Source organism: Aptenodytes patagonicus, chromosome 7 (assembly GCF_965638725.1).
Source record: "Aptenodytes patagonicus chromosome 7, bAptPat1.pri.cur, whole genome shotgun sequence".
In the NCBI taxonomy this organism is placed as follows: domain Eukaryota; kingdom Metazoa; phylum Chordata; class Aves; order Sphenisciformes; family Spheniscidae; genus Aptenodytes; species Aptenodytes patagonicus.
In genome coordinates, this window is record NC_134955.1 from 10846678 (window position 1) to 10870189 (window position 23512).

Sequence of the window (23512 nt, forward strand, 5' to 3'; positions counted from 1 at the left end):
ACGGTCACTCTTACCTTCTTTCAGTATTAGCAAAAGAACATTATCTCAATTTCTAAGTATTCAGGGAAAACTTCTACTTACACGAATGACATACATGGAATACCCATAGTGAAAGCGTAAAGTGTACAACATCCTCAAATAAACGTTTCTAGGTTACCTCTGGTTTAAGTCAACTAACCTGCAGTTATCACCATAACACCGCTTAACACCAGGTGGAAGATTTAAATTCAGTCAGTACAAATTACACTGAGTTTAGCAAGGCAAATGTAAAAGCTTAGCTTATCAGAAAAAATAGTCTAATACAGGAAACAAGATTTATACATTAAGTGTATGCTTTCATAAGTGGAATTTCAAACCCAGTTTAAACAACTAAATTCCTATGCAGTGCCTAGAAACAATAGCACTGAGCAGGGAACCATGTAAAAGTCAGTAGGCACAAGCCACCCAAAACAAACACTCAGGATGGTGTCCCACAGTTCACCTTGCTTAAGCACTTCAGTTCATATACACAGTTCTCCACTCACCTGAAGTCTTGCCTACAGGATGAAATTAAATTTCAAATCATCCAGCAGAACTCACAATTCTCTTTTAAAGAGGCCAAAGGAGCCAGCAAAGTAGGGAAACTGTTACTGATAACACACGGCGAAAATCCCAACCAGACAAACATGCTTAGAATAGAATAGAAAAGAATCATATATTTCAGGGGATCATATACTAATCACTAGATATAAATATTTCTGGCTTTTTTCAGAGTCCTATTTTTATGCAATGTTCACTTCAGAACATGATCTAGAGTCTCATGCACTATTTTGCCCTGACTTTACTAGAGAAATACATACCCTTTTTGTATGTGTTTTTGCCTCAGTTGCTCATCTGGTGCTCAACTGAAATTTTTTTTAAGGATATCTGCTAAAGCCCCTTCAGCTGTCTTCAAGGGTTCTGTCTCCTCTTCCATATGTGTTGAGTAACTTAATGAAAGGACATTTATATTTGTCGGTTATCTTCATGTTAAAACACTACATCTTTTTTTCCTGAATATGGACATCAACCCCTCAAGTTTCTCTCTCTCCCTTTTGCCTCCATCAAGTATCAGTGCTTGAAATGTTGTGCTTATACAAATCATTGGTATTAAAACTTGATATTCTTATTTCAAAATAGAGAAGTTGTATTTTGCTCCCCTTAATTAGTAAGATTACAGATCGAAGGGGAGGTTTGCTTTGCTTTTTAGTATTGCTGAACAAAACTCTTAGATATTACATTTTATCTATGCCTTACAGAATAACAATATGAGAATCCCCAGTAGTATTTTTAACCTTTTAACTTTTAAGTTGTTTTGAAGAAAGGTTGCAAGAGTCTTTATAGATGGTCCCCTCCTCTCTGCTACAAGTTTTTCTGGCCCACCCTCTCCTTCACAGTCTGATTAAAGCTGCGTCCCCCTCAGCTTCCTTCTACTCAAGCACGTTGCAGTGTAGAGAAAAAGTACGAAAGTTTTATCTTAATACTGATACCAGATTCATTCAGATTTGTTCCCTCATACGATCGTGTATTCTGGTCTCCTCTGCAATAGGAGGCAACTTCATCTACTGTTTTATACAACAAACTGATATGCTGTAATTCAGGCCAAAGTTTATTTTAGAAAGATATCCTGGATGAACTGATAATGTTGCAAGACTATTACCCTCCTCCTATCTTTTCTGTTCCAAAGCTTAGTTCCTCTCGTTCAAATCTTCCAACTTTTCTAGTCTGAATTTGAGTAGGTCACCTGTCAGCTACTAAACCTCATTTCATTTTCTCCTACCAGGTAACCTCATCAGGTCATTAACTGAAGGATCAATTAAGTGAATTGCTTTTTCCTCCTTTAACTAAGTTTAGCTGCATTTGTTTGATCTCCCACTGTAAGGTTGTGTTTGCAAAACACAGTTCATCCCTTGAACTCTTTTCAGTTTTCTATAAACACTTTATGAAGTACAGGAAAGTATTAAAATTATGACATAATTAACATCATACATAGAAACTACTTTTGTATCCAGCTTGATATCCTTGTTTACCAAGAAAAAAAAAAAATCATTTGTCCACTTCTCTGTAACACTGCACTGGGAACTGCCCATCAGTAACATCCTCCCACCCTCAGCCACTTCAAACCTTCATCTTATAGGTGTGATATACAGATATATGACTGTTTGGCAGCTAGTTAGAAATGGCACATATATTTCTTAAGCAAGATCTTATCAAGCCACATAGGCTGTTGGAGTGATAACTAAACAGACCAATCTGCACCACTTGGCTCTCTCACCAGTAAGAATCTCTCCTGCCATCATATAACTGATACAGATCCCTACTAGTGCAACATCAGGGACAAAGCCAAGTAGAAATTGCCAGAAACAGTGCTACTGACTAATCCTTGCTTAGATCACAAACAGTAACTGTATGAATCAGTTAGCTAGTTTATTTAATATGGGGCTACATGGATTTTTACAGTGCAGCACAGATCTCTCTTTGGGAGATTCATGTTACAGAGTTCTTACATTTTTTTATTAGATGAGAAGTTGCAAATCTAAACATTTAACCCTTTGTAACTGAAGTGTGACTGCAAAAGTTGTTAACCTCCTAGCTTCATCTTCCAGCTGTGTACTCCCATATAGCATTGGCACTTAAACAGTGAACTGTTCAGAGATCCAAAATGGATTAAAACTAATCCTGCCAAAAAACAATTTTTAAAAAAGCTACAAGTCTGAGTAGATCACAGTAAGGTGATTCAGGGAGTCAAACAAGTACCAGCATTGTACAAAGGAGGGGGAGAGATGATGAGCTCGACAGTAAGTGTACATATAACTTACCTACCAAACACACACCTGAACATGAGAACACACAGGTTAACTTCTATAGGGATATTATAGCAAGAATAAGCCTACAAAGCCTCCAGTGCAATAGAAACATTCAAGGAACAGCCTGAAAAGTGGTTTGGGTTTTTTTTGGTGAGCTGCTGCTTTGAATAAATTTACTCCTTTTATAGGAGGCTCTTTTATCAACACCCGAGTTAAAACAAATCAATCTCCAACACGTAGGAGCACAGTCAAGAAAGAACCTGTATGAATGCTATTCAACATCCAGGTAAGTTAGGTTTAAGAAACATTGTTCTGTATTAGAATGGTACATAAAAAAATCAAAATATAATTGTACTGAGATGACTGATGTTTACAGACTGAGAAGTAGGAATGTGAAAACTATGAAGATAAGCAAACACAACAATACAGCAAGGCAGCAGGAACTAACTGACCACCCCTTTGAAGAGTGGAAGACAATGATTAGTCACATGTGGAAATGATTCTGATGAGTATACTTTTGGAAGGATGAGTGGAAAATACAGAACTACACCATAAAGAATGATTGAAGAGAAACTTGCATGCTGTTGCCAAACAAAGACTCAGCCAAATTACATCATAGGGAGGAGTTAAAAGGGATATGTTGTGCTGTATTTGAAAACTATGGTACTTCACTACAACATGCAATTAGGTTTGCTAGAAAGAGAAATTAAAGTTAACCGTGTTTATCCCTAATGTTTCTTCTTTAAGTAGAAACCTGCTAGTCCATCAAGGTTCTTCCAGGCGTTGGAAGGCCAGGAAAGTTCCTTTTCTGCTTCCCGAAATTGTCTGAAATCCACTCGCCAGCCCCTTCTATAGACAAACCTGAGAACTTGTACCAATATAATTCTCTGACCTGGTTGCCAACACAGTATCATTCCAAATCATCACCATCGCCACAACACACACAAAAGCAAACAAGGCACTCAGAACTGAGACAAAAGGATAACAAAAAGCCACACAGAGGCAACTTTAAGGGGGGGGGAAAATAATTTTTTTTCTGGTAAATAAAGTCAGAGACCAGTTACCATGTTTCCCAAAGTCACAGAACAATGGAAAAATAGGTTTCACTGACAGATACCAGAAACCAGTACTTTCCCAGGTTTGTCAGGGGACACCATCATTCCAGCATGTTTAGGGCTACAGGGAACTAGCAAGCCACAGAAATACCCTAAAACCAGAAGACAAGTCAGATGACTGACAAAATATTTGTTTTAAAAAATAAGTAGTATGCATCTGAAAGCTGTGCCAATGGAAGTAGATTACACAAGTTTTACAGCACACCATGAACGAATCCATGGATTAACTACTTGCCTGAGCAAATCTTGTTCTAAAAAGCAGATTAATTTTGCCTAAAAAGTGCTCGGAACTCTGCTAGACTAACCTAAGCATTTAAAGGAACCTCAAAAGTCTTGTAAGGCTGGATAATAACCAGTTCACCTAGAGACAGAAGATCACCGATATACTACAGTGCTAACTATCTCTAATGAGATACCAAATAGGCACTTTTCCCTCACTTTTTTGTTGCACGGAGGATTTTTTTGTTGTCCTGCTTCTGAGATGTGCAACTATTTGGTCCTTACTAGTGTTCGTATGCTCTAGGGGAAAAAAAAGTCATTAATTCATTTTAAGTAGAAGACACGAAATCAATCTCCTGTTATCTGCTGACTTAAACCCTTCCTTACTTTCTATTTATATTCCAAATTAAGTTCAAAAGTTTTACTAAATCTTTTTAAAAAGTGTACATCACATCCATACAGAAAACAGATTTTCACGTCACTGAACACAAGGACAATTCTCCTGAACGGCTATTTGATAAGAACATCAAGAACAAACTAAGGTGCCAATATTTCTCTAAAGGGAAGCCTGATTAGGTTTTAGAGTGTTTTTCTTCCAGAAAACAGAATATGTAGACAAACTGACAGCAAGATGAGATCTAGGCCAAGTTAGAGAATCATTCTTAAACAGCAGTTCAAGGTTTGGGGTTTTTTTTTGAAACAGACAGCTCCCCTCCCCGAAAGGGAGCAGAGGTGTGTGCAATTAGTGGACTGAAGTCCAAACCACGTATTGTCTTGGTGGAAAATAAAATTTTCTTCCTTTTAGTCTCCTTCCTATATTCCATTTCCTCCAGATTTCCTGGCAAGCCTAACTGGAGACATTGCTGGGTCTCTGCCATTTTTAGATAAATTATCAGTTTGACAACAACTTGGACGTGTGAGCGTTCAGCTCCGGTAAAGTCAAGTGATCGTGGTGAATGAGCTCCTGAGAGATTTGTGTATCTGAAACACTTCTATATTTGTTGATCTGGAAACCCAGAAGCACATGGGCCAGTAAGGGGAAAGGGAAGAGTCAGAGGTCTAGCTGAGTTACTATTTCTTGTTATGAAAAAGAATTTTTAAAATGGCACAAAAACAGTGAAAACCTCCATTGTGTAGCTCCAGAGATGAAAGTAAAAAGTTGATTATTTTTCTGGCTTCTGGATATCAGTATCAAAACCAGATTTTTTTTTCAAATTTTTATGTAGATTTATGAAAGAAATGTCCCAACACAGCTTAATCAAAAAATATTCTACCATAAATCCTCTTCTTCCACGTCAAGGTTGCAATGTAACATATTTAAAACAGCACTCTTCACACTTACTGCCTCTCCCACCTCTCCTTCAGGACTACTCATTTCGTGAAGTGTGCTGTTTCCTAACCTACAAAAGCGCAAATGTTTATGAAGCCACAAGGTGTATGGTCTCAGTGAACCGAGTAATCTCAAATCAGTCTACGGGGAGAAAAAAAGTTATCCTTGAACCACAGCAGACTCCCCAGTCCAGTACCTCTGCCCAAACACATATGCCACCACTGAGCAGAGGGACAAGATACATGGATGGAAATGGTTAGCCAGGAAGGAGTTGGAGTGTTGATGGGAGCTACTTTGTCCATAGCAATCTAGTTCAAATGATCATCAAAACTACTGTCCAAGTACATCCTTGCAAAGGATTCATGTGTCACTATAGGACAAACTGCTGGGCACCAAAACCAAAGAATTCTTTTTGGCCATAGGTTTTTGCTTTTTGTCCTGTCCAAGTACCTGAGCACAGCGCTGGTGACAGTGGCATTACCCACACAGGTCCTTGAAAGTCTGCAAAAATTCATCAGTCAGACTAGAATTCTTGGGAGGAACATATATATAAAGGACACAGTCAAAAAACTCACACGGTGGCATCAGCTGTATACAATTGTTAAAATTTGCTCTGAGCTGGTAAGTTGATAATCTCTACCAGGAATGGGAATGTAAAAACATCAGCTTCTACAACAGCCGACTGCTGTAATATTCTCCTCTATTTTTTTTTCCCCTCATCATCTTATTCTTGATGATGACAACAGCATTAGAGTAAGATGAATAAAAAGCTACTCCAGCTAAGAAAATAAAGCAGGCATTTGCTATGGAAGAGTCTCACGGTCCGGTCAGATAAATTAGGACAGGAATTACTTCATTCAACAAATAATGCCAAATACAGTAATTGAGAACTCTTACCGCCAGCTGGGATATCTTAAACAGACTGAACTAGATTTTTAAATGCGATAATAGGGAAATACCCATCTTTCTTCAGGCTGTTCCTAGGCCAGAGAAGCTGACCAAGTTGCATATGTCTCAGATGGGGGGGGATTATATAAAAGCCCTAGAATTTCTAACAGAGGTGAAACAGAAAATTCCAGCATAAACCCATTGCTCTTATTTCTCCCTTCCTATTAAAAATAGGAATATCCAATTGCTGGCCTTATATTTCTAAAATACAAATAACTTCTAGAACTTCTAGAATTTGGACCCAACCTGCGTGACAAGCATTTGACAACATTTTGAACAGATTTTTCTTTTAACGATTGGAGAGCAGTTCCAGCAACTTTAATGTTTTTATGTGACAAGTCCCTCTAAGAAATCACTGAACTGACTTGACAGGTTTCTAAAATAAATGGTAATGTTCAGTGGCTAGTTTGGTCATTGCAGCAAAAGAATATTTTCAAATAAGAGAAATAGGATAAATTAAAAAAAAAAAAGGAGAAACTACACTATTTGTAATAAAAAACTTCCAAGTTAATGCATAACCTCTCTTCACACATGATTTTTCACTAGAAGTGGCACTGTGAGAATGAAGGGCTATAACAGACATCATTTAAAATTTCCTAATTTCACATAAGATCACTAAAACTTAAATATGATGTAAAAACTATTAATTGAAATAAAAGTTCTGTAAATGTAAATTTTTTACAGCATCTAACATCATAAAACTTCACTTAGATTTTAAAAATTAAGGTGATGAAGACTTTTCAACACTCACAAAGCCATAATAAACTGGGTATAGATTAAAACCACAGTATAATGTTACTCTAGGACAGCAAGTTTGCCTAATGTTCTGAGGCTTTATCAGATCATTAAGGAAAAAAAAAATTAAAAAAATGTAGATACCAGAGCCTTCTAAGGTCAAACTTAAGTAAGTTTCTGGATTTATTAGTTTGGGCCATATCCTGAGTATAACACAAAAATATTCTTAAGTATGTTGACAGCACAATGTTAACACTGACTTTTTTCCCTTCACTCAGTGAATTAATCTATAACAAACCAATTTGTAAACGCAAATTCAAAGTTTACATGAAATGGCTTGGCAACAAAACATATTGGGAAAGGGAACAGAGGAATAAATAGGCGTCCTGTTTCTCAGTCAACAATTCTAGAACTGCAAACTGGAAAATCCAACACGGTCAAGACAAGGTCAGAAAACACATTCTAACATAAACCTCAAAGACTAACATCTGATTTTTTTGCAATGCATTCTGGACCCCAGAATTTATCCCTGAAAAATGATTAGGCCATTCAAGTCTACGGGCAAATTAAATACTATTTTAAAAGGTTATACTAAAACTAATATGCCGGTAGCCAAACTGCAGCATAAAGCCCAAATCTCAGGGGAAGTTAAAATACAATTATCAGAGTTCCTTGAGTGAAGGGTAGAAATAGAAGTAGAACTCGAATCAAAGCCATTTTGCTGTCACTCTCAACACAACTACAATGCATACATGCAACAAAGGATAAAAGTTTTATTACTTTTTACTATATAGTTTTGCTTCAAATTGGAACAGAAGTCCTAAATTTCGTAACACTCTAAGAAAAATCCATAGATAACAAAGAGAAATCAAGTCATAACAATTCAAGAAAAAAAAAAAACAAACAGCCAAACCAGTTCAAGGAAACTATAAAACTAACAGTTTTAAAGACAGAAAAAACATGCTTAAAAAAAAAAAGTTAAAAGTCTATTAGTTTTATTTTCTCGTGTTTTTTCTAGGAAGTAACTTTTCTGCAGTACAGCATTATTTAGCAATTTTTACCGAAGTCTTTCAGATCTTGTCCTTTTTTGTTAGACAAACTAGAAAAGGAAAGCCACTTTAAGGAAGTTTCCAAGGTAAAAAGAACTTCAGATCAAGAATAATACTCATTTATGAGTTCTCTGATAGTCTTATTTCATTCTCCCTCCAAAACCTACATCAATCCCAAATCGGTAAGACTAACTTTAGAGTTTTCTGAGTAGTCTTGTATCAAGACCACATCCAATCTTTAAAATACATGGATTCCATTAACTTATTTTTAGCTGACACAGAAAGGAATTAAAGCAAACGGCTACAACTGAATAAGCATATATGACTTACTATAAAATACCTTCCTATTAAAGTGATTTGAGAGACATGATGCCAATACACACTGCTTAGGAATTGCCAAACATAACCTTCCCAGTGTTACAGCAACTGCACATTGGAAGATGTATTTCCATCACAGCCAGACCAAGTAAGGACTGTTAAGGATTTAGCAATATGCTTGCTGCTTCCTTTACACAAGGTGCCACTAAATTGCCTTGTACCTGTGGAAAATAGAGCCTACTAACATTTGCAAGGAAAATATTGTCAAAACAAACATGAAAACTACAACCACCTTCCTCAACTGCTTATATTCATACGAATGGGTTTCTTTAAATTTAGTAGAGAACATCAACAACTTAGACCACAAGAAACGTAGCTTGTTATTTCACCATTCTAAAATCCTGCCAACAATATTTCTTGCTCTTTAAGTAGCCTACTGGCACCATTCCTACAGAAGACCAACCTACTAAACTACAGCATGGCTTCAGCTCAGGGTCACAAGTTGTTCTGACACCAGCAGCTGACCTAGAAGTGTGTCTGACATCAGAGACGTTGAATAACAGCTTCTCAAATGGCAGGAGACTGAAAAGGTTACAAATTCTGTATGCCTTGGCTAAGAAATACCTTTTTGCAGCTGCAAGGGAGAAAAGATGACCTGAACAAAGAGAAGAAAGATGAATCCTTGCAGGCGAGGAAGGGGCAGGGAACACAGACAGTCCTGCACTGTACACATGAAGAAGACATTATCAGCCAGTTCTTGAATTGAATTAAACTATACCACCACTACAGGATTTTTAGCAACAGTTAAATAAATTTGCAATAATATCAAATGCAACAGAAACGATCAATCTTCTTTGGGACAAAGACTGAAATGTCAGACTATTTTTTTAGTTAATGAATATTCCAGACTACCAAAGCCTGAAGAGGCTGTTTTGATCTGCGTTCTTCTGCAGAATGGATTAAAAAAGAAATCACATTTCTCAACATCTGGTGAAAGATCAGGTTTCCAAGGAGATGAAGTCTGGGCCTCGGATAAGTAGCCTTACTGCATTTTTCCAACAAATTGAGGTAAAAAAAGGCAGGTGCAATATGCAGTTCATGCCAGCGAGCTATTCACCTCAATATCCGCCTCATTCAATGTAAAGTTCAATTAATAACAATAACACACCAGGTTATTTGACAATATTCAAAGTGGTTAAATACAGATAAAAACAATTTGATAATTACAACTAGGATCTCTTCCTCCCACAAAAAAAAAAAAAAAAAAAAAAAATCGCAAACAAAACTTAAATAGGCTTTCCAAATAACTCAATACACTAACTCTTAAAAAGAAAAGCATCCTCATTTTCTAAGTGCATCATTCTGTGTTCTGTTTCAGTGTCTTGAGTTTCACCTACGTAACACCACAGGAGTGTGCAAAAGTCACCAGTTTGCATTTGATCTAACTAAACCTGGAACATATTTACTACTGCAATGCAAGACTACCACATACATATATATAAATGCATACATACACACACACACAACAGGCGGAGTATACCTCTGCTCTTTACTTTTTTAGTCCACTATTAGTCCATTATCTAAAACCTACAGCAATTCTTAGAAAGACTGAAAGACCCAAATTGAAAGCTCTTTCACTGCTTTTGAAAATGCCACAAAACACCTTATTTGCATCTTCAAGCACCTCTCAAACACAGACCCTAATTTCTATGGGCTGATCAAGCAGGGCTTTCAACAACTAAGTGCAAAAGTTGGTGCTGAGTTCCAGTCAGTATCATCGCAGCTACTACATTTATCAAACCCAATTATTTTTAGTCTGAAGTTTTCTAAGTATGATGACAGCCAAAAAATGAAAGTTTCAAACCGTGTTTAATGTACTAAAGTAAATAGAGAAACCTTAAGTATTCTTTGCATTCTGTAAACTTACTGAGAACAAGGAAGCTATGCAAGCTTAAAAATAAGTATTTATTTTCAGCTTCTCTTTGCAATCATTTGCATATTATATGCCTTTATAGATCTCTTCTTGAAGACAACGTCAAGAAGAACTTTAACTAACTTTAGAGAACTTTAAACTTTCTAATACTTTGGGATACAGGTAGGTACTTTTTACTACTTTTCTGCTCTCTTTCAAAAGCAGAACTATGGACAAAACTGATGATAAAGGTTAAAAAGCATACAAGTTACAGAACTAAAAAAGAAAGCCACTAAGGAATGCACCAAATTCACTTTGTTTTACTTAACAACAATGCGCTCCTTCAGGTTTTCCTGTACCTCCTGTCAAAGTGTAACCACACAGACAATTGGCTCTGTGCTGAAAACAGCTTAGAACATTGAATTTGAGCATGAAAACAGCACTTCTGTATTCATCTAAATTAATTAACCTACATGTCTCTTGGTATTTCCAGCGTGCTTGATATCAATTCACTTTGAAAAACGGTCTTACTCATCTGCAGCACGCAGGCTGCCGCTATCACATTAGGTCTCAGCTTTGTCATCATAGTCTCACATAGTCTTAAGGAACTATGTGTAACTTTAAGCTCTGCCAAATAAATCCAATGAATGTTCACTTGTTCCTATTCCTGGTTTCCCAAAAGAATCTTCGAGAGCAGGTATTTGAAGAAGAAAAAAAAAAAATCTCCAATAAACTCCCCCTACAAACACCACCTTCCTAATACATCCTTAGCAATGGTCCCCAAATATAGCAGGTCTCTTGGTAGCAGGTGGCAACAGCGACTTGGTAGCAGGCCCTAACCTCAGCTCTGGCTTGTGGAATTCCAACTACAGCTAAGTTAGTTTACTGACACCTCCGTGTGCCCCCAAAGGGCCTTGTAGGGAAGAACAAAACAAAACAGCTATCCTTAGGTTCTCTGTGGTACTTCTTTCTCGTCTAGGCAGTCTCCCCATGTACTTCTTTTACAGACTTTGAGGCTACACAGCACCATACACCACAACTGTCACACAGACAGGCAATGGAATCACGCAGCGTGGAAGAGAATACAGGATAAAAGAGAATATTAATCTATAACCACAATATTTTATTGGGTTATTTTACACACTCCATTTCTACAAGTAGGCATAAAAAACCATGAACGGTCATGAGAAATACAAACCCACAAAACTCAGAAGTAGTAAAGACTTTCCCCTTAATAGGCAACTCTGGTTTAGAATATTCAGATGAGAGGTCTATAGTTTCTGACACTTCAAATAGCTATTTACATTTGCATATTCCTAGAGCATACAAAACATACATTCTTTCAAGAGCAGAGTTTATCCTCAGCCTTTTGCAAGACCACGTACAGTATTAACTATTAATTAAAACAAACAACCTTTCTTTTTTCCCCCCTACAAACTTAGCTGCAGCCTGTGTATTATCAGTCGCTCCCATTCAAATAGTCTTTTTGATAAACAAAAAGATATACTAAACAGGCAGGACAGGTACTTTAATACTAACCTATTAAAAAAAAAATGTAGTTTAATTTTGAATGTTCAAGGACCAACACTTTGAAAAAAATTCTCCTTAAAGACTGAATGAATTTTGTAAAGAGATTAGATTCAAAATTGTTTAAAAAAATGATAGGTCTCTGCAGTTGACCCTTTCTATCTTGGATACTAAGAAAATACTTTAAAATTGCTGTAAGCATATTTGCTTCAAAAGCACGAGAACACACCCACTTGTTTCTTCACCGTTATTTTCAAGTACTAAAATCTTTCCAAAGCTGTTATAATTGAGGCACTGGAGTAACAGAAACCTCTGCAATTAAAAATGCAAACTGATTCCCCTGCCTACCCAAGCGCAAAATCCTGATCTTGGGAAGCCACCTTAATGGTCCCAGTATTCTACATTCACTGTCAAAGAAAAACGTTCATTCTCCTGTTGACATTAAAGATACGCATACAGCTGTCAGAAACAGCCCGAGAAGTGACAGCAGTAGGGAGGACTGCCTCAGGACCCTAGGGTTCATCATAAAACATTCAGGAGGTAACTGAGCTGCACTGTTAGGAAGCAAGGAACCCCGCAGCTGTGGGACTGGCGAGTTGGCTCTAATTGTCGGCAGGTAGGACTGGTCTCCGTGCAACAGAGTCACAACCCACAGAGATTTCCAACTACTACCATCATTTTGGTGTTCAATACACACACTCCTCGGGCCTCACCTAACGCAGACTTTATCACAAGGCACACGGTTTACTGAAAAAGATCCAAGGGATCAGCTACGGGACAGATGTTGAAGGGACCCATTCCTGTTGCAGGGGAAGGGGCACCAACATCTCTGCTCAGTGACTTACCTCAGCCTCCATATCCCTGAGGAGGCTAACTCAAAGCTGGGAGGAGGAACAAGCCCGACATTGCCTCCACTGAGCTCTTAGACCCCCGGTTTTGCCCCTTTCCTCTCCCTCCGCCGAGCCGAGGATGCACCGACAGCAGGAGCCCCGGCTCCAGCTCTGCCCTCGGGGTCCGGAGGAGCTGCCGCGCCGGCAGCGGGCCCGGGGCCGGCTGGAAACGGCCCCGTCACCTCCGGGTCCTGTCACAGCGCCGAGACAGTCCGTACCGGGGCCGCTCCGCTCGCGGCTCCCCGCCCCGGTCCCAGCTCTAAGGAACACAGCCCGACACCGCCGCCGCGGGTGCCGGGGGGTCCCACTGCCCCCCCCTCTCCCAGTCCGGCCCCCTCCCACCGGGGAAGCCGCAGCCCCCAGCCCCTGCTGGGGCAGGTAGCTCCCCACGGCCTGCCGGACGAGGCAGCTCCGGCGAGGTGGCGGCACGGGGGGCGGGGGGCCACCCACCGGCCTCCCCCCACCCTACAGGGGTGCGCCGTCTCCTCAGCCGGGGACGCGGACCGCCCTCACCCAGCAGCCCACCACCCGTTAGCCATCCCCCCCCCGCAACGGTCGCCCACTGCCCGTTAGCGGCTCACCGCGAGCTCCGCGCGCCCCCTCGCCTCGCCGTGCCCGGGGTGGGAGGCGGGGAGGGGGTCGCCGTCCCTCGGCAACGCGCTGCACGCCCGGAGCGGCGCCCGGCGCAGGCAGCCCCCCTCCCTGACCTACTTTCCGCCTGGCTTGCCACCCAACGGCGCGCCACTAACCTACTTTCCAGCCAATGGCACCCTCCTCCGGCCCCAGACCGGACGCGCCCGCCCGCCAACGGGCGAGCGGCTCCCCGGCGGCCTTGCCCAATGGCCGGCCAGCTGGCGGGCGACGCCCGCCCTCCTGAACGGCAGCTAATCCCCGGGCGCCCCTGGAGTGGGAGCCAATCAGAAAGGCAGCTGGGAGTTTTGATCCCGCCCCCCGGCCGAGGGCGGAGCCGATGGGCGGAGGGAGGGGCGCGTGCGCGGGGGGGGGGGGGGGGGCGTCAGTCGCCGGGCGGGACCCGGATGTGGCGGTGTCGGCGGTGGTTTGGTTGTGGTTTCCCTCGGGGGTGCGGCGGGCGGAGCGCCGTCAGCAGCTCCCTCTCGCTCCCTTCCCCGCCGCGGTGCCGCCGCTGGGGCTTGCCTGTGCTTCTCTGTGCTTCTGCGTCATTCGTGTGACATCGGCCTGGGCCGTGACGCCACCTTTTTGAGGGGTTAAGGTCAGCGCAGCAGCCGTGATGGCGCTGCTCTAGGCGGCAAGGTGGCCGCCTGTGCTTAGGCCTCGCCTCGCCTTCCCTCCTTCAGCGGCAAAGACACGGCGCCAGTGCTCGGCCCGGCTTGGGGCCGCAGCCCTGCGGGCCTCCCTGCACCCCTCAGCCGGCCGGGGGCTCTCCTCAGCCGGCCGGGGGGCCCTGTTGCCTGGCCCGGCTCTGTTGGCGTGGGCTTCTTGACCTTGCTCTTCCCTGCTGTGGGGTCACCATCGTTGCCCTGGTACGTGTCTTTCAGCCCACAACCGCCTCAGCTGCATCCACGGGCTGCAGCGTCGATCCCGATGTTGGCAACCTGCCTTAGCGAATCCCAGCCTTGTGTCTGCCTCGCATGTATGCATGTGTGCCTGTACACAAGATCACGTCAGTAAGTTGATGCTGCATCGTGCACCGTATTTTGTGAGTCCTCAATAGCCTCGCAGCACGTTTCAGAATGTCTTGGAAGCACGTGTGTGCTGTTGCCGTCAGTTTCACTACCGTAGATGCTCCATCATCTCCCAATGTGATCGTGTATTGCTGATGCTGTAAGCAGCCAGCGATGGAACATAGTAAAGCCATCTACTGCACCATGTTACAATCTAAATTTAGATAATCCACGCAACAGTGCTGGCATGTAAGGGGATGTGTTGCAAGAACATAATCACAGCATAGCTGCTGTCAAATGCAAACATTTTCTAAATGTGATTGTGTTATTGCTACATCAGATTATCATTGCCACATTATAATTGTCTTAACATTTCCTGTCCTGTGATGCCACATCACAAATGTTTGGTTTGCATTTTCTAGTATGACATCACCGGAGAAGCTTGGATTGCAGCATTATCACATCACAGCGTGGTTGTGTGGTTATTCCAATCCACTATCGCAGAACGTGAACTCATCCTATGACAGCATTAAGGTTTGGTTTCCACCTAATTGAATTGGGACTAAACACAGGCAACAAGTGGCCCCTGCTGGATGCAAACTTCCTGTTCACATCAGGATATTTCTACTCGAGGAAAAACCCTCCAGCAGAACAGGTTAAATGAGAGTGTAATTTCCATACATTTGCAAGATGGAAATGTGTACCGTGAAGAAAAAGGAGAAAATGCATCTTTTCTTTTTTTCAGCAACTGTTTTAGTGGTGCTGCTTTGATTTGTTTTAGCGCACAGAAGTTATGGAGGTGGAGAAGTCTCCTTGACTACTTCTTTCTCACAAGTCTTTGTAGTTTTCATCATTGTTTCTACCCACCTGTAGAAATAATCTTCCTTATGGACTCGATCACATACTGTCTGTTTTAATGAGCCCAGCGACTGTTGTGGGGAGTGATGCCAAGAGTAATGATCTTTAGCTATTTCTGTAGGAAAGCAGCTTAGCGGGCCATATGTCATATTTCCCAGTAAATGATTGTTTTGAATTGTTTTTATACTGTAGTTTCTATTCATGAGATATTAAAGAAAATAACAGCATCTGGTTAATCAAATTCTGATTTTCAGCATATGATGATACATATCAATCCTATTCTGCGACTTTCTTCAAAATAGATTTTTCTCTTTAAGTTCAGTACAGGGAATTTCTCTCTGTAGGTCAGTAAGGCATCTTATAGGTGACTATTATACCTTAAAATTTTAAGGGTGCAAAGTTTATCACTGAAGAGCTAAGAAATGACAGTTTGAAGTTTAACGAGACCTGAGATCAGCTGCTGTTGCTGGAAAAGAGTTTGCATCACCCTTCTACCATGCATTTCTGAACACAAAAAGCAAATAGAGGAGGTAAGGCTTGAGCAAAGGTAGAATACTTTATCCTTGAAGGGTAGTACTTGAAGGAGCACTTGAAACTGAGATCACACCAGAAGTTGTGGAACCTGCTAGAAGGACCGGCTCCATTGTGTGCTCTGCTCAGGGCACTGTGCACAGGCACGTCTGGTACAATAGCGAAAGCACTTCCTCATCCAGTTGACTCTGACCTGATTACTTTTCAGATTTTATGCTTTTTTTAAAGAAGGTAGTAAATTAGGTCTTAAGCAGAAATTTAGCTGCCTTAACTATGTTAATATGTTAATGGTTACACCATGTTCAAACACCAGAATTTAGACTCATTTCTGGCTTAAAATTATGATTTAAAAACAGGAAGAGAGTGTGCTATGTGGTGATTGTACTGAAAATTGTGTTTTATTAATAGAATATTGGAACAACTAGCCTGTGTTCCAGTCGATTGATTTTCTTTACTGTATTCACATTTGACTGCCACAGTAGCCACTTGCCTGGTCTTAGGGTTTTGACTTTGTGTCAGGAAGAGTAGGGGGTATGATCTTCATTAAATGCAGCCTACCTAAGGTATAATAAGGCTGTGTGTCAGTCGTTTCACTTTAACATCTGCAATTTTTAATTAATTTTTTTAATCTAGATACCTAGTTGCATGCACAAAAAGGGGTCTAGTTTCTCAAACGATAACCCAAAAACTGATTGTTTGTTTGTTTGTGTGCGGGTTGCCTTCAGACAGTCCCTGATATATCTCTGGAACAACAACATGTTCAGAAGTAACCTGCCCAGTTAGTCCTTTGACATTTTAGTTGTGTTTTCTCTGAAACATGAATCATGACCCCAATTAGAGATGCGGAGGGACATGAATCTGTGAGTCTTTGTAGCGTGAATTTTTGTAAAATAGTTTGGAGATAGTATTTTATGTGTTTATTTTTTAATGTCTTCCAGAATATGTCCAAGATGTGCTATATATTTGAGCACCTAACTGTGGATCCAGCTACTTCACAACATTTTAAACAGCTGCATTTTGTTTATAGGTTTTCAGACATGCAATATTAACTTGCCTGTCTTACCCTTTTATCCAATCTCTTCTTCCATTTGACTCTTGACATACAAGCTATGATCTTACCTGCAGCAGGAGAAGTTATAGCTCATAGAGAAGCAAGACTTAATAACTTGAATACCTGGATTTCTTGTTCTGTCTATACTTTAAAAAACCCAGAGACATACTGAGCCATATTTCTCACCCTGTTAGACAAAGCTGGTGCCATGCTTCAACCCAGTTACAAAGACAGAAGAAACTGGAAACTATGGCTTGGTACTGTTTGCAGACTGATGCAAAAAACCCCACGGTGGTGGTCTATTTACTATAGTCTGTCACAGCTCATGTGTGGCTGGCTCAAACCTCTTCAAAACAAAAGTTTTGTCTTAATGAGCTATTGCTTACTCATTCTTTTCAGGGTTCTTCAAATTCTTGAGATATGACGACACCTAAGCCAGGGGAATACTAGGTTTTTCTGCTTTTGTTTGTATGAACACTTGTTACTTTAAAGAGTGTATACTTACTCCTACCACAGTATTTCCAAATTCGAGCATTAAAAATCACAAATATAAAGCAATAAATGTTGATTTTTTCACATGCGTGCTTCATTCTGAGCTTTTAAAAATCCATTCTTCATCCTCACAACCTTTGTCATGATTTCAAGGGCTAGAAGCTTGTTTCAGAAAAAAAGAAGATTCTTACACAATCCATTGATTTCAGCCCCGTGGTCTCCAAGATCACCAGTTAATGTTCTGAGACTCAATAGGAACTCACAAGAGTTGGCAATCCAATATCTGGCAGCATAACAAGAACAGGAAGAATAATCTAATGAAGAAAATGAGGCTAAAGCCAGGGAGTTAAGAAATTCTAAGTACTTCTCTGCAATATTTTTTCAATCTTTATGGAAGGCTCAGGAGGGAGAATTTCTGTCTTTATCTGGATTCAAACTTAATGGAGGTCGGAGCACTTTCAGAGTTTTTACTTCATGAAAAATATATGGAATTTAATTAGTTTTCAGAGACTGGAAGTCTGAACTTGAAGGAGAGGGTAAATTTTAAATATGTTAATACAATTCTAGTGAATAAAATATTTTAAATGAAAAATCTTGAAGGTTACAGCCTTTTCAAATAACATTTTTCCATTAGGGGCTTGTCTTCCTACTTTTTTTTGCGTTTTTCTAAAATTTTATCAAAATATTTACTAAAGTTTTATTTACCATTTTTGTTGATAAAAAAAATCTCTATCCATTCTTGGAGTAATTTTGATTCAACACCATATTACTTTCTTTTTTTGTACACATCATGTATAAACCTAGAGTTAGCTGGTGTGAGATTCTTGCCTGCCCACACCAAAAAATAATAAATTCTAGAAGCCCATTTTGTTAAGAGAGAATTAAACCAAAGACACTCTTGAAATTGCTGGCTGCATTTCTTCAAGATTTGTTGAGGACACTAAGATCCAGGATGGAGTTTTACTGCCTTTTCTTGGGAGGGGGTGTTACAGTTTTGTATGGTCCGTTGGCAACTGCATATTTGACTTAAGACTAACCTGTTTCTTACTAGAAAGGAAAGCTATAGCTTTTATAGCTTCTTTTTTTTCCTTACCTGTCTTGCATCCTTATAAGAGTGGTGGCAGATTCACTTGCACAGTGGTATGAGAAAGACAATCTTTGTCTTAGAACACTGAAAAAAAATCTGTTAGGCATTAGTTGCTGCATTTCAGGAGAGTAACAACACTCCTATGGTAGGGTAAAGCTTAATTTATTATTGGAATAAAGCTTCATTTAAGAATAGCAAAATCTATCAAATCTGTAAGCTGCATTTCACAGAATAGCCAGAGCAAGGCAGTACATATGCAGCTTTGACTTGAAATGAGGGTAAGAATCCGTGAGGGAAAAAAGCAACAAGAAGACTTTCCTTTTGGTACTGAAATGAACAGAGAAAGCTTTTCAACCAGCCTTGATTTGGTTGTTTTAAGGGGTAAATAACAAACAGGATCAGTTGAACAGAAAGGGATAGATGGAATTGTAAATGTCATTTAAATATTTGAAGAGTAATTTTTTTTGACTGATTAACAGCCACAGACTGTATTAATTAAATAAGTATAATATGCCCCCTTTTACAGATTGGGAAAACAGGCCTGGAGATTAAATGAGTTGGCCAGGGTTACACCCACATGCTAAGTTAGATGCAAAGCCACAATTAGAACTGGAGTACCTCGCTGGCAGCCTTCTAAAGAGTTTGGTAAGCCACTCGGCACCTCTGTTTTTTTCATATCAGTTACACAAAAGATTTTAGCTGTTTTCCAAATACAAGAAAAACATGATGCTTAGGACTCACATTCTGAAAAGAAGCTATGAAATATTTAAAAACTAGGGGCTTGATTCTATCTTCAGTTAGTGCCGATAGCTCTAATAAAAGCAGATTGCTTAACAATCCATGGTTTTATTAGAGGATGGTGTGATTTGAATCCATTCCTTTAGGATTTCCAGATTGACAGGCTGCAATATGACAGTGGGACAGTGAGTTTTTTGTTGGTTTTTTTTTTTTGGGGGGGGGGCATTTCATCTTGTAAATATACTAGACCTTATTCTGAAGTTTTTACTTAGTTCTTACACAGTCAAAATTTGGCATTGATTTCATACTGATTCCATTAAGCGTTTGGAGTAAGGCCTGCAAGGTTAAGCACATGATATCATAGGTTGTACTTCCCCTCAACATTACATGTTTCTATACTCCTGACAGTGTTTTAAGGCAACGTGCTTTCAACGTTGCGACTAGCTGTAGACAGGAGCCATCTTTTAAAGAGAAAGAGCAATGCAACTTTTATGTTCACGGTGAGCTATGATTTCTCCATTGTCTACAGACAATTAGTCAAGTAGTCTATTAATATTGCTTTGATACATATTAATGTTAGAGAAACAACATTTTTGTTGCCAGAGAAAATGCATGCTATATTAAAAACAGAGCAAAAGCAGACTATTTCTCAGGCTTATGGGTATATCAACCAGTAGGCGTGCCTGGCGTGTTGTAAATGGGAAAGGTGGGAGGACTCTGTCTTGTTATTAGTACATGTCGAAAGACAGGAAGTACTTACGGAAGGTTCCCCTCTTGTTCTGAGTTCCAGGAAAGTTATTAAGCCAAACACATGAATCACAAAGCAGACTAGAAGGGAGTTTCTGTGTGGTGTGAAAATAACAACTGCATTTTAAAGCCTGAAAAGTCAAAACAATTTGGTGCTTTTGTTCTGCTGCAGATTTTTCGTGGAAAATAGCAACCCCAGGAATATTTGACAATGAAAAGTCTTAATGCATGAAATATGAAGTTTATATAAGAGATACAATCTTACTCATCAGCTGCTCTATTTTAAGCCCTGCTCAGCATGGGGACTTTCATTTTGTGATCCTTTTGGACAGCAGCTGGTAAATTAGAATTTTACGTTAGCTGACATCTTTACAATCTAAAGGATACTTAACATAATCCTGTAAAATCTATTCTCATAGTTGTGCTCAGTCACTCATATTCCATCCTAGTGTGTGGTCTTTTCCCACGTACATTTTCTGTCCATTTCATGTTAAAAAAAAGGTCAGTGTATCAACAGCATTAAAGTTAGTCCACAGTAACATTTTGCTGTGATGTGATCAAAATATCCATATACAGCATATGCCATAAAATGGATGTGCCATTTCAGTGACTGAAAAAGGCACAAAAAGGAATCCATAGTAACGTATGTTGGGGATAAATTCCAGCGACTAGTACAAATAACAGAAAAGACAGTATGTGTTAATTAACTATATACAAAGACAAGCTACATACATAATTTAGATTCACTTGGAAATATTTACATTGCGTAAGTATAAAATGGATGCCAAGTTGCAACCTAATTCCAAAATCTAGCAATTATCAAGTAGTTTGCCTATTGCCATAAAGTCCTAGGACTTCATCTGTCTGTTCATGCAAAGAGGAAAGCCTTTTCCATCTTTGTGGATTTTAAATCCCAGTCAGCTCTAAACAAATGATAAAATAATCATGACAGAAGCTAAAGACACCTGTTCCTGAAGATGCTTAGGAAAAGGATTGATGAGAAGAAAGGACAAAATATGGGCACTGTTGAGGTATGGCAGGCGTTGGACCCTTGTATACAGTACGAAGCTACCTGTCCAGCTTGAAATGCTTTTCCCTGCCTTCCCCCATCTTCCTAGACTATCCCAGCGCCCCACCAGCCCTTGAGCCCTGATGTAGTCACCTGACTTGCTAGCTCAGGAGCTGTGCACTAGAGTATGTGAAGAGTGGGAACTGAAGCTGGGACGTACCAGAATGTCACACTGATGAGTGCAGGTGCTGTAAGGGTAATTTGACTCTTTTCTCAGCAGTAAAACTTGTCTAGGAAGGGTAGAAAGCTACTTTTCTTTGCACATTTTATGTCACGCATGAGTGAACTGGCATCCATTGTGTTTTGCATGTTTAGCTGACCTTGGTTGTTGAAATCTTAAGCACCAATGTCATACTAAATGGATTCTCACCAGGACTGTTGCTATAATCTCTTGGGTTTTAATGGGAGGGATTTAATGAAGGAAAACAAGGGGACTTTAATCTCCACTTCTTCGCCATTAGTGGTAGCCAGGAGGTTCTGCATCATATGACTCATAGTGCGTTCACAGTGTTCAGCTCCGCTTTCATGCTGGACTTGCATCGGCCACTCGTTTCTCCTGCAGTTGCCCAAACAACTGCAGCCCCAGAACGATCTGGACTGACTGATCTTGAAGAGGGAGCCCAGAGTTCCAGCCTGCTTTTTACCATGTATAGCATGTGCTTCTGAGTCTGCAAGTCACATGAAATGAAGTTTGCTGTGAGTCTTGACCTTATTGTGTTGCAGTAAATTTGTACTTGAAGCAAAGCTACTACATCTGATACAGGTCCCACCCTCTCCACACCCACTTCAGTGACTTCAGAAATCTGATTATTAATTATGTGCATGTCACTGGGAGTGGCATAAATTTTAACTATTATTGTATATTGCACTTCTTTGATATCCGTCTGATGTTTATTTTTCCATATGTGGCCACAAACCTGAAAATTAGGGCCTTTATAGAATGATTTCTACTATATAAATTATTTTTCTATTCTTTGCGAGCAATTACTTTTTCTTTTAACTTCTGAAATAAACACTAGTTCTCATACAGCATGAAGAACAAAAAGATATTCTTCAACACTGTGGGGTCAGAAAGAGCATGAAAGTGGCCTGTTACACTGTTTCTCTCAGGCATAGCATAGACCTATCCACTCATCCATGAACATGTGTTTGGAGGCAAGCAGAGAAGGGAATATGACTAGTCTGGATAATATTCATACTGTTCTTAAGTCAGTCCTGTTGAAGTTTCTTGAAAGTGTGCTAATGCAGCCTGGACACGGAGTCAGTCAGGGTGAGTGGAGGGAGCATGACTGAAATGTTGGTTGTTGCCAGGTAAATAAGGGTGCAGGAGGCTGCCTCGCAGGCCCAGGGCAGTGCAGGTGCTACAGTCTAAGCAGATGGTTATGGCTTGCTCCGAGCGCTACAGATTTCTCCAGGATATGTTGATCAACACAATTTAATAAACAAACAAAAAATGTCATTTTTTTAATCAAAAAGTGCCAGTGGTCAGTTGCACTTCTTGTCCAGTATCACTTCAATAATTTTCAGATAAGGTTAATGAAATTTAAGATACTCTGTGTATTCATTTACTATGTTTATTTCCCCCACCATTTCTTTGCTTGCTTGGATGTGTGGGAAGTTGTCTATATTTATTTAAAAGGTTTGTATCATCTTGAAAAGGTTTGTATCATCTTCAGGTGTCCTATGGATCAATGTGTGGACCAGAGATTGAGAAGCAATGCATGAGATTACAGGGGAGTCTTAACAACTTGATGACAGACAAACTTGCAACACCCAACAAATAAAATCCTATTCAGTGGTTCTTCACGTGCTCCTCCTGCAGGCTGTCTCCGTCAGAGAGCTGAACGAAGCTGAGCCTGCCTCTGTGTCGAAGTTGGTATGATACCTAGAACTCTTTTCCTTCTGTGAGAAGAAATTCTGTGCTAAAAGTCTTCTCTGACTTTTTAGGAGAGTAATCATCCTTTTAGGTATGTGGTTTTCTACTGTTATTTTAGACTTGATCTTTTAATTAATTCAAACTCCAAGTTGGAAGTAGCAGCTTGGGGTAGCCAATTATTTTGAATTTCCTTGGGTTTGCTCCCATAATCCTTATGTTGTGTCGTACTTAATTATGTTGATGGCATAAAGTAGTGTACAGTTTTTCCTACATAATTATTTTAATTTTGTCTTGGAAAATGCTAAGCCTGTCATAAATAAGCCCTATATCATCCCTAGTATAATTTTACTTAAATATAATATAACCACTAGAAGTACAGTTTCATCAGGCTCCTTTTACTCCAGATTTTAATGACTGTTCCCTAATGTATTGTTTATGGTTTAATATCAGCTATTGGTTACATGACTACAAAACCTATGAAGAAAAAAAAAGAAGATATACTGCATGTATAAATGCCAAGAATGAAAGGATTAGTAAAGGTGGATAAATATA

General features: G+C 40.0%; 1 protein-coding gene and 1 long non-coding RNA gene across 5 annotated transcripts in view; one reads left to right on the forward strand and one right to left on the reverse strand.

Annotated features, from left to right (window-relative positions):
• BMAL1 (basic helix-loop-helix ARNT like 1) overlaps positions 1-13544 on the reverse strand; it is a 56428-nt gene extending 42884 nt beyond the window's left edge. For 2 of the 3 annotated variants that reach the window (XM_076343942.1, XM_076343940.1), the window contains exon 1: positions 13450-13544. The gene's annotated coding sequence lies outside the window, so the exon portion shown is untranslated. Of the gene's footprint in view, positions 1-12823; positions 12965-13449 lie in introns of those variants that run through there. The other variant, XM_076343941.1, reaches the window with a different exon arrangement.
• Positions 13545-13924: 380 nt separating this feature from the next.
• Positions 13925-17524, forward strand: LOC143163153 (uncharacterized). Of its 2 annotated transcripts, none has more exons than XR_012995847.1 (2): positions 13925-14514; positions 14934-17524. It is a non-coding gene; the product is annotated as an uncharacterized LOC143163153 (long non-coding RNA). The 2 variants fall into 2 exon arrangements; XR_012995846.1 differs by having other exon boundaries at positions 13925-14370.
• The last annotated feature ends 5988 nt before the right edge of the window (positions 17525-23512 follow it).